Source organism: Lycorma delicatula, chromosome 2, assembly GCF_047948215.1.
Source record: "Lycorma delicatula isolate Av1 chromosome 2, ASM4794821v1, whole genome shotgun sequence".
Lineage (NCBI taxonomy): Eukaryota > Metazoa > Arthropoda > Insecta > Hemiptera > Fulgoridae > Lycorma > Lycorma delicatula.
The window spans coordinates 213,810,231-213,821,164 of record NC_134456.1 but is presented as its reverse complement, the minus strand read 5'-3'; the positions used below and the strand labels follow the sequence as shown (position 1 = coordinate 213,821,164).

General features: G+C 29.1%; 1 long non-coding RNA gene across 5 annotated transcripts in view; it reads right to left on the bottom strand.

Moving 5' to 3' along the window:
* LOC142319637 (uncharacterized) overlaps positions 1-10,934 on the bottom strand; it is a 270,901-nt gene that overhangs the window by 58,415 nt on the left and 201,552 nt on the right. For 4 of the 5 annotated variants that reach the window (XR_012755237.1, XR_012755235.1, XR_012755239.1 and 1 more), the window contains one exon: positions 7,779-7,875. This is a non-coding gene — a long non-coding RNA (uncharacterized LOC142319637). Of the gene's footprint in view, positions 1-7,778; positions 7,876-9,222; positions 10,154-10,934 lie in introns of those variants that run through there. The other variant, XR_012755238.1, reaches the window with a different exon arrangement.

The following is a 10,934-nucleotide window of genomic DNA, read 5'->3' as shown; positions in this document are numbered from 1 at the left end:
TATGATTTTCTGCTATATTTTGCCTGTGGAGCAACCCTCTTGATAGTCCAACAATTATCGGCTAGCATATTAGGATTCCATTTGCCCTGATACTTCAGGGCAAATACTTTTCCATAACTGAAATTTCCTAATAAAAGTGCTCCCCATAGTAATTACTAACTGTACCAAGATTTTCCGGGAAGAAATCTAGGTGCAAGTGCAGGAAGTGTACTTTTAAGGACATATTACAACCCAAATTTTTATAGATGTTATAAGATTGTTGAGAATGTCACGATAATTTTCCACTTTTCAATTTCCCCAAAAACTCTGAGTAAAATTTTTGAATGCTTGCCAAGCTGGTTTCTCCAGTGGATTCAATAAATAGTTCCTCAAACTTTTCATCATGTATTAGTGATCGTATATGTGGACTCACAAATATTCCTTCTTTAATTTTTACATCACTAATTTTAGGAAACTTCTGTTTTAAGCACATGAAACCAGTAGTATTGTCCATGGCCTCGACAAAATTCTTCATTAATCCTAATTTGATGTATAACAGAAGTAGATACATATTTTTAGGATTACACAATGGGTCATGTTTCACATTTTTCTGTTCAGCATTGAGTGATACACATTTAGACCATTCTTTTCTAATGAAATGGTTTTTTCTATCCCTACTATCCCAATCACACAAAAAACAACAGTACTTTGTTTAACAAAGCTGCATACCAAGAATAAGTGCAATTACCTTCAAATCACCACAAATATTCCATTCATACATTGCACATTGAAGCTTTTCCAATATAAATTTAAAGTTTTATATGTTTGTTTTATAATAGCAGAGTGAGCCACAGGTACTGATGAGAATTTATTGCCATTATGCAGAAGCACAGCTTTTAAACTAACTTTAGAGGAATCAATGAACAAGTGCCATTCTGTTGGTTTATCTTCATTACAAACTGTCTCCATAAGAGAAGAAATGTCGTTACAAAACACAAAGCCATTTTCTTCAAAAAACAGTCTTTAAATTCAAAATGATGATTACAATAAATACATATCTTTGTACTCTTTTGAAGAAGATTTCATCCTTTTAGCCGGGAAGCAAGCATTTCAGACTGTTTTTTGGATAAATTTAAATCTTGTATGAGATTAAGATTTTCTTGAGTCAGTAAATGAGGCTCAGATAAACTGTCCTTTGTTCAAAAGTTGTGTTACCAGAATCTGTTTCTTTTTCTTCCTTACTTCCATCAGACTCTGAGCTCTCTTTATTTATTGTCAAACGTTCTGGAGGCTTTGGTATGGGCAGCTCTTCACAGTGTGGAACTGGTCTCATTATAGGTTGCAAGTTAGGGTACACCACTGTATGTGTTGATTTTGAGTAACCTTTTTAATGTTTGTTAAGCAGAAATAACAGTCAGAAGAGTGATTTTTTGGGTTCCCTCCAAATCACAGAGATAGAAAATGGTGTGTGGCATGTGCCATTTTTCCATGCAGTGAGAAGCCTAGAACATGACAAACAACAGATATGTGGGGCCCTGGTCCTTGTTTGGTCCCTGACTTTTACACCCAAAATAAAATTCATAACATTTTTTTACTAAAGGAGTAAGGTTTCACCTTTGGGACTTGAGCATCACTTCACCACATACATAACAAAAATTGTTAGAATGATTTAAACAAACACTAGGCATTTTGTAACTAGACTAATTAAAAGAAATAAAGTTGTAAATATGTAATACACAATAATTCAGACACACAAAGCACTTACAATGACGTGTTTACTGGTTCACTAATACCTTACAACTGGCTTCGTTCTGATGAGTGTGTGCAACACTAGGTCACATTGTACATGTCTATACACATCTGAACCTGCACAACAGTAGCAACACTACCCTTTGCGTTAACTCATTTGGTCCCATCATAATTACAATGCTCTAATAGCTTTTACTTTACAGTGAACAAATGGACGAAAAAACGTTTTAAACTAATTAAAAGAATTAAAATAATAAAAAAACTGTGGGTGATTCCGAATACATATTTGAAAAAGATAAAAAACTGCATTAAATACACCTATTGGTACTCATGAGACAAAAATCATATTGATCAGTGTTATTATTAATAAATCAACTCTCAACTCTACACTGACAGTTGTTAGTCAGTGGATTTCATTATAGATAGAGACTTTATTATAGCTAATTCTATTGCAAATAGAATATTATATACAAGTTTATTTCAGCTATATACAAGTTTTATATAGCTGAAACTTTGGTTAACAGTAATTTTATCGCCATTATCTTCTCTATCCTGCAAAATTACCTCATGAACACATTTAAAATTATGAACAGAAGTAGATGTTTACCCAACTTCTTAATGCTTGGGGAACCATTACTGAATTTTTCATTAAAATCATGCTTAATTTAATTTCAATTATGCCTTCATAATTTTTTTATTTTTAAAGTATTAATATTATATGATATGAACAGCATATGAATTTCAGCTTCTGCGGAACTCCTTTTGTATATAGAAAACACTTCATGATCATGTTCTTTCTTAGTGTATGAATGAAGTTGAATATTTTTATTTTAAATGACTTTAGAAACAAAAGCAAACAAAGAAATGAATTGTAATCTGAGCAGAGTAAATTGTACAAAATGTCACAGACTAAAATAAGAATCTCTGTAATTTTCATTTAAGGAAAAAAATTCTCTCTGTTAAAGTTTTTGATTAATGTACTTTTTTTTGTATAAACTGGTTATAAAAATAATTTAGGCTGATATTTTAATGACCAAGAGTATACCAGTGACATGATTGCGCAAATGAAATTCAAAATAACAGTATCGTGAAAACGATTTGAACAAAGATTCTGCAATATCACAGGTGATATATTAGTTCAGGTTTATTTGCAGCCTGTTAGTTACATGCTGTTTTTTGTAATCTTTTCTTAATTTTTATAGATTTAGCAATGATCTTCAGTTCTTTAATAAATAATTTTTACAATTTCAACTGGGGTAAACCTTTATCAAAGCCACTTTTAACCAAATACTAATTTTGTTAAACAGTATTGAAATATCCCTTTTTTATTTATAACTAGTGGACCTGGCAGTGCTTCTTGCTATTGTTACATTTAAGTGTATGAATTAAATAAATTTAGTGTTAAATTTGACATATGTAATCTATTTCATTGTATTGTTTCTTCCTCCTTTTCATTTCTTCTGTATTCTTTTATTCTCTTGGCTCAAATTGTGTGTTGACCAATATTTTATCATTTTGGATGGATTGTTATTTTTAAAAAGTAAAAGTTTTATCTTCTATATAAATATTAATATTCTTTTTTACATTTTTGTAACCTACAAAAACAGTGAAACAGACAATATTACGAACAGTATTATATGTACAATATTAATTCACTCTTCATTTTCCTTTCTTCTTAGATTCCCATAATGTTTACCACAGTTCAAACCTCACCAATCTCACTACTATATAATTTATAAAAAAAGTGCAAATAAATAGCCTAAAACTTCTTTTATTAAATTTAATGTCATTGTATAAATAGAGAGGTATCGTTTATATCGATTGTCATTATCTATACTGATCGTTGTTTATGTCAATATTGACTTCCTTGAACAGTTATTTTGTGAGACCAATATTTTTTTGTCTTTCTGGAAACATTGTTATTTAAATATGTAAACTAATAACATGAAATTAATATGAAAACACTTATGGGACAAATAATAATAAATTTTGAAATTTTCAGTTAAATCGGTTACGTAGTTTTTGAGTTATTAGGGCATACACAAAATAAAGATTGTCTTTTATTTATGTATATATTTTATAGAAAATTTGCTTCAAAAAGTTCTCAGAATCACAGTTTTTTTTTTTAAACAGCAATAAGATAAAATTATTAGTTCATATGTTAGCAATGTTCGTGACATCATTATATGGACAAAACCGTGATTTATTTTTATTTTCTCTGATTGTCTTTATTTTCTACATGATTTTTATTTTCTCTTGAACAATATCAATAATAGTTGTATGTTTGAGTTACACTGTCAAAGTTTAAAAGTCTGTTGTTGAAACTACACAATGTTAAATTTCATTTTTCATTTAACAAATTACATCCAGAATTATTTCAAAAAGTATAAAGTAAAATAGTATAGAGAAAACAAATTTAAGAATGACGCAAGCATTTTTGTGAGAGCTGTCTTCAAGTTGATGAAGTTTATAGTAGGTAATCATTCACCACGGAAATATTGAAAGATTGAATGTGCTCTAAATGATTAAAAATAACCTATTGAAAATAGAATTAGATGTTTGAATATGACTGAGAAATTGCCACAATTGTCTGAAAGCATATTATGTGTGGTCAATACATTGTTCCAAAGAGGTTGCCAGCACATCAGTTCAATCTGGATAAGCAGTTTGTTGATATGGCACATAGTAATATCTCTACTTCATTGACCACACTTTCTCTGTTTGGCACCAACTGATTTTTACTCTTTTTTTTATTTAAATTAATTCTGAAGGAAAACCCATACAAGATGCTAATGACTTCTATACAAAAAAAAGGATCTGAAGTAGGTTTTTAGAAAGGTTCCAGGAGTTCCAATAAATTTATGAATGGTGGCAAAAATGAATAATGATGCAAAACGTAAAAATGATGATGTAAAACGTAAATACTCTAAGAAAATATCATGTAAAACGTTTTAACGTATAGTTTTTGAAAAGTAAATGTATTTTTGCAATTTTTATAAGCTGTTGTGTATGTAATACACAAATAAATTTTAACCTTTTTTATTCTTTTTTTTTTTTTTTTAACTGAATTTTTAACAATATATTATTCATTAATTTAAACATTTTTTTTTTTATCTTTAGTGTTTAAATGATAATATACTAGCGACATTCAATATGTTCTTGGCCTGACACAAAGATGGTGTAAGTAAGGCCAAAAGAATATGATATTTGTAAAGTATGAGTAAAGTACATGAGTAAAGCAAACAAGTTTTGCTTCTTTTTTTTTTAAAAATGGCTAAAACTAAAGTACCAGCTGTTAGATTCTACTTTGAGGAGTCTTTGCTGTCTGGTATCATTTTTGAAAGTAAAAATTTGGCTGCTGAACTGTATATGGTTGAAAAAAAATTCATGATGAACGCTTGGGCTCTTAAATTGTCACAAAAATCCACAATACCATATTTAATAAATGATTGCCAACTGAAGTATGCGAGATTGCTATCATTGTAAACCTTTTGATAGACTGTGTCTAATATATTTTACACAATATTTTGAGTGTGAAAAAGTTTTCTATTCAATGTCAGTTTGAATTTGAATTCTGTTACTGTTACTGAAGAAGAATTTTTGTGTTAATGAAGAATTTTTGAATTTTGGTTTCTGAATTCTGTTACTGTTTGTGTTAATGAAGAATCTTTGAATTTTTGTTTCTGAATTCTGTTACTGTTTGTGTTAATGAAGAATTTTTGTTTCTGAATTCTGTTACTGTTTGAATTTGTTTCTTATTTTATGTAGGACCAATATTATAAATTGGTGTTAGTGAAAGTAAGTTGGTGAAAGACTATTTGGGTTAGTGAAAATAAGTTTTTTAAAAAATTTACATTTTACAAAAAAGAAAATGCAGTTCAACAATAACAGTAAATGGAACATGGATTCACCATTACCTACTAGAAATCAAACCAAAAGAAAGTAGTCCAAATATGGGTTGGAGCAAATGAATATGCACCAAAGAAAGCAAAAATGGTTCCATCTCTAGGAAAAGTCATGGCTATGGTTTATTGAGATTCTTGTGATGTGGTCACAGAATTCTTGGCAAATGGTAGGATCATCATCGAGGAGTATTATGCTTTACTATTGGCTCGGTTGAAGGATATTATTCAGGCAAAACACCTACATCTGCCCAAAAAGAACTGCTCTTTACAATGATAATGTGCTTGTAAGCATATCTATGTTGTTGTTCCTGCAAAACTCCATCACCTACAGTTCAAAGTGTATGTGTGTATTCACTGGATTTGACTACCAGAATTTTACTTTCTCTTCCCAAACCTGAAGAAATTACTCACCAGATAAAAATTCACTTCAAATAATGAGGTCAAAGCTGAATCAACTGCTGATTTTGCAGAGTTGGATAAATCGGATTAGACTGAGTGTTAGTGCGGGAAGTATATACCTAGAAATGTATACAACACTCAGTATTAATGAACTTAAAAAAATGATGATTTTTTTTATTAGACTCAAACAATATACAATGAACATAACTTTAACCACATAATAAATTATGAAAAGTAATATATTGAATAACATATTGAAACAACGTATTTCCTAACACTGATGGTATTAAAAATATGGAAAATTGTTGGTCTAAATGTATTGATTTTTTCAAAAAACATTGTCTGAAAATAATGTGTCTTCTTTGTCAGGCCAACAACTTACCAAATGGACCTCATAATAAAACCCAAGAAGTCATTAATAAAAAAAATACTTTAATAATTAATTTCTTACTTTCTTCACTCCTATCTATTCTAATAGGTTTCCAGTCTTAAAAGTATTTCCTGGATTTTATTGCAGAATTCAGGTTCTGATCTACTTAAAAATATAATTATTTTTTACTGAATCTGATTTTTTTGTTGGTACCTATTCAGTTTTTGTTGTTGAAGTTCAATAGACAGCAACATCAGTACCTCACAGCTCAACTTTGGATGAAATCGGTTTTGACTTATTTTATTGGCTGATTTGTAGTGTGTTAAAATATTTATGTTTTTATAAAATTCTGTCTGTAATGGTGCGATAACTCATTAGCTTTCATTAATTATCCTAATTGATGAAAGTGTACATACTGTTCACTGAAACTGAATAGAATATTATCTACGTGGTTTTAATCATGTCTTAAATGGATTTAGTCTTCTAGCTAAGCTATCCTAATTGTTATGTGTATATATTAATAGAAAAGCATTCAAGTATTTGTTATTGTATTTTATTACCATTAGGATTTAAGTTAATATAATTAAATTAGAAAGTTTGTGCTAAGGTATCTAAGAAAACCTATTTATATATAAGTAGACTATATTGAGTTGTTAAATATATTTATTTTTTTTTTTAAATAACTGATATTAATTTTTGTTACTTATTTTTTATTTATCTTATTTGTTGCTATTGTCTATTATCATTTCATATTAATCATGACTACAATTAAGTTTGTTTTTTTTTTGTGATTCAAGTTTGCTTATTTTTCTTCCTACTACTAGTATTATAATTTTGTTCTGTTGCTTTCCAATGGCTTCAGTGTTTGATCATTCAATTTGTTTTATTTAGTTTTTAGTGATTATTCCTCTAGTACTTATATTTCATTATTATAATAAAATTAACAGCATTTAATTACAAGATAAGCAAAAATATTTATTTACTTACATATTATTAGATTTTTATTTATTTATTATAATAGATATGCAAAAATATTACTATAATATATAGTTTCAAATAGTAAATACTGATTCAGTACAAACGTAAATAAGTTTGTAATAAGTTCTTGTTATTCAAGGGTGATACATTTTAGTAATTTATCGCAAGCTAATATAAAAAACTCTTATGTGTCAGTGACATGGAAAAAAGAGCATTGTATTCTTTGATAATTCAGTAAAACAAAATTAGTTTTATTCTGTATGTAGTCACCAAATTAGTTATGTTACAACAATCCAATTCTAAGCTATGAGATGATTATGAAAAAAATAAGTTATTTTTATCAACCACAAAGATATTTACATTGACCATATAATTCTTTATTTAAAAAATCTTTTTACCTTAAATTATCTTCTAGCAGGAAAATCTTCTAAAAAAAATCTCCTTTACAAAATTCTGTTGACTCCATTATGGAATGGTAGCATCTCACCTTTTCATCTGGAAAGTACCAGTTCAAATCCTTGTCAGACATTGTATTTTTCTTATGCTACAAATTTTCCATTTCATATTACCACACACAAGCTTTTTGCTTATGTGATTTATTAATCATAAAAAACTAAAGTAAACATAAAATTATCATAGTCTGTTTTTATGATGAAGAATAAGAAGTGATCATATGCTTAAAAAACTTACAGGTCAAGTTGAGGACACCCTCCTTTTTTGAAGCATGTTTATAAAAAGAGAGGATCATCATCATTATGCTTTACTATTGGCTCAGTTGAAGGGTACTATTCAGGCAAAACTCCACTCCATTGAGCATTAATTATTTGAGTATTTAATTATTTGTTGTTCACTGCTTGAAAAAAATACAAGTTTCAATAGTTTTAGTACTTTATATTTCTTTGAAGATATATTTTTACAGTAACACTGCTGTTTCAACCTTTTAAATTTTTATTTTTATTCTATTGATAAATATATCAAAGAAATATATCTGACTCGGAATATTCATTCAAACTGTAACAGGCTGACGTCTAATAACAATTACTGTGTTTACAATGAATTTCTAACTAGGGACTTAACCTTAAGCTTTTCAAGTTAAAGGCAGAAAAGGTTGTGCCTATTATTGCTCAAAAATGAAAATTGGCAAACAACTCCCTTGTTAGATGCAGAATTTCATTTTATGGGATTCATTATAAAATTAAATATGTTTGTCATCTGTTTATTCATTTTTGCCATTATTTTCCTACATCTTTGATTCTGTATTATTAATTCTTTCAAACATTTTTCTAAATTAAAAAATTTCAAACACTACCTTGAATTCTATTGTTGTAATAATTAATAATTTACTACTATAAAATAACTAAAGCAATAAGTATTAAATTTGCAAATAATGAGAGACTGTAATGTAGGAAATTATTGTTATATTAGTATCTTTATTATAATCAATATTTTTTCTTAAGGAAATGTTACCATTATGTACCATATAATTTAATGTCAAGATATTATTTTTAAGTTAAAATTATATTTTTATTTTTATGTATATTTTAATTATGTAAATAGAAATAAATAAAGAAAAAGGGTTGTGATAAATGAATTTTGAAATAAAATAGCAAAAAGAAACACTCAAGAACTGTTTGCAGAAAATGAAAATCTACACAATTACATAGACCTTTTTTATTGTAAAATGATTATAATCAGTTAAAAGGAATTAATTATGAAAAATAAGTATGTACATTCATCTAATACAGAATTTATTTAATATTTACAACTTTTTTATATTTTGATTTTTAATTTACTATTTATTTTTAATTACTTTCTTTTTAACTATTGATGATGATTGTTGAACGATCTAAATACATATTTAGTTGTAATTTTCATTTTTTGAATGAAATTGTTTGAACATTTGTTTAGAATTGTAAGTAGTAATATGTTTTTTAAAGAATTTTAATTATTGATAAGTATGTAATGAATGATTGTTATTATTAATAATTTTTAAAAAAATAATATGTTTACATCTGTCACATATCATCTAAATAAATTTAACATTTATCATACTACTTTTAATGTAGTCCCTTAATATCAGTTTATGTAACAATTCCAGAACTTTTCAGAATTTTGGTAACATTTTCTTCAAGTCCACAGAGTCTAAGAGAAATTCAAAAACAATTGCCATGCAAGGAACGCACTCACACGTTCCTCGCATGGCAAGAAACCTAGGAGCATGAGATCAGAGGACGATGGACCGCAATGCTTATCCCTCTGGTCAGACCATGCACGAAGCGGCGGCGCGGAGAGGTGGAGTACTACATGACCCAATTTTTAATGGGTGACGGGTACTTCGCTTATCTCCATGTCATAGGAAAAGCGCCATCCCCAGACTGCTTCTATTGCCCCGTTGTATGGGATGACACTGCCTTTTTCAAATGTGCTTGGTGGGCAGCAGGTCGAGGGACACTATAGGCAGATCTCGAAGCACTGAGCCCCCACAATGTGGTTGTGCAATGATGCTACGTAATCTGAGCAGCTGGGAAAGCGTAGCCCGATTCATCAACAATATTCTCATGACCAAAAAGGTTGACCTGGTAGTCCTGAAAATTAGGTAGCACCTAATCAGGCTAGTATCGGAGGACTTGACCAGAAGTAATGTGTTAAACGGTTCTGGGTCGAGTCCTGGTAGAAAGGGGAGTGGTTTTAGTTGATAGTCTGGTGATAGTGATTGGATAATACCATCAGCTGGAGTCCGACTTTCCGTGTGTAAATGTATTACCACCTCCCTCTGAAAAAAAAATTATTATTATTTTTAAAATATCTAATTATTAAAAAAAAACTTAGATAAGAAATTCTTTTGTGGACTAGAAATTGAACTCAAGGTGGAGTGGATTCACTGCATGTATTTCAACATAAAGTTAAAAAAAGTGGTTTAAAATTAAATAAATTCAATATGTTTAAGATGCATTTCAGATCTGCCTTTTAGTGTAATATCTGGTAAGACCTGACATATTTCTACTCATTTCAAAACGTGCATGGATCTCATTTTCACATTATGGAAAACATACGTAAGCGTGACCGTACACGCGTGTGTGTGCGTGCGCACACCTATCCCTAGTTATTGAATTCATAACTATATGCATCAGATCTTGAAAAATTCCAGTTATAGGTGTAGAAACACCTTTTTGTTTATTTATGCTTGCAGATATAAATTGCAGGAAGTAAGATCGACTGACCTGGGAGGCTATAGATGATGAACAAGATCTTTTAATCCACCTCTTCCAATCCAGAATCTTGTAAAAGTTGTCCGTTAAACAATGTTGGACCTCCAATGCTGGTGAGGTGGGGCATCATCTTCCATAAAAAAAGTCATTCAGATCTTCTTGAAGTTGGGGTAACAACCAGTTTTGTAGCACATTCAGTTATAAAATTCCAAACTTATTTGTCGTAAATAGAAATTTTTGAGGGTGAATTTCAGTGTTTATATAGATGATGATGTGTTTTAATTCTAAAACAATTTTATTATTCCTTATCAATATATAAATAAATCAGACTTTTGTATGCTGGTC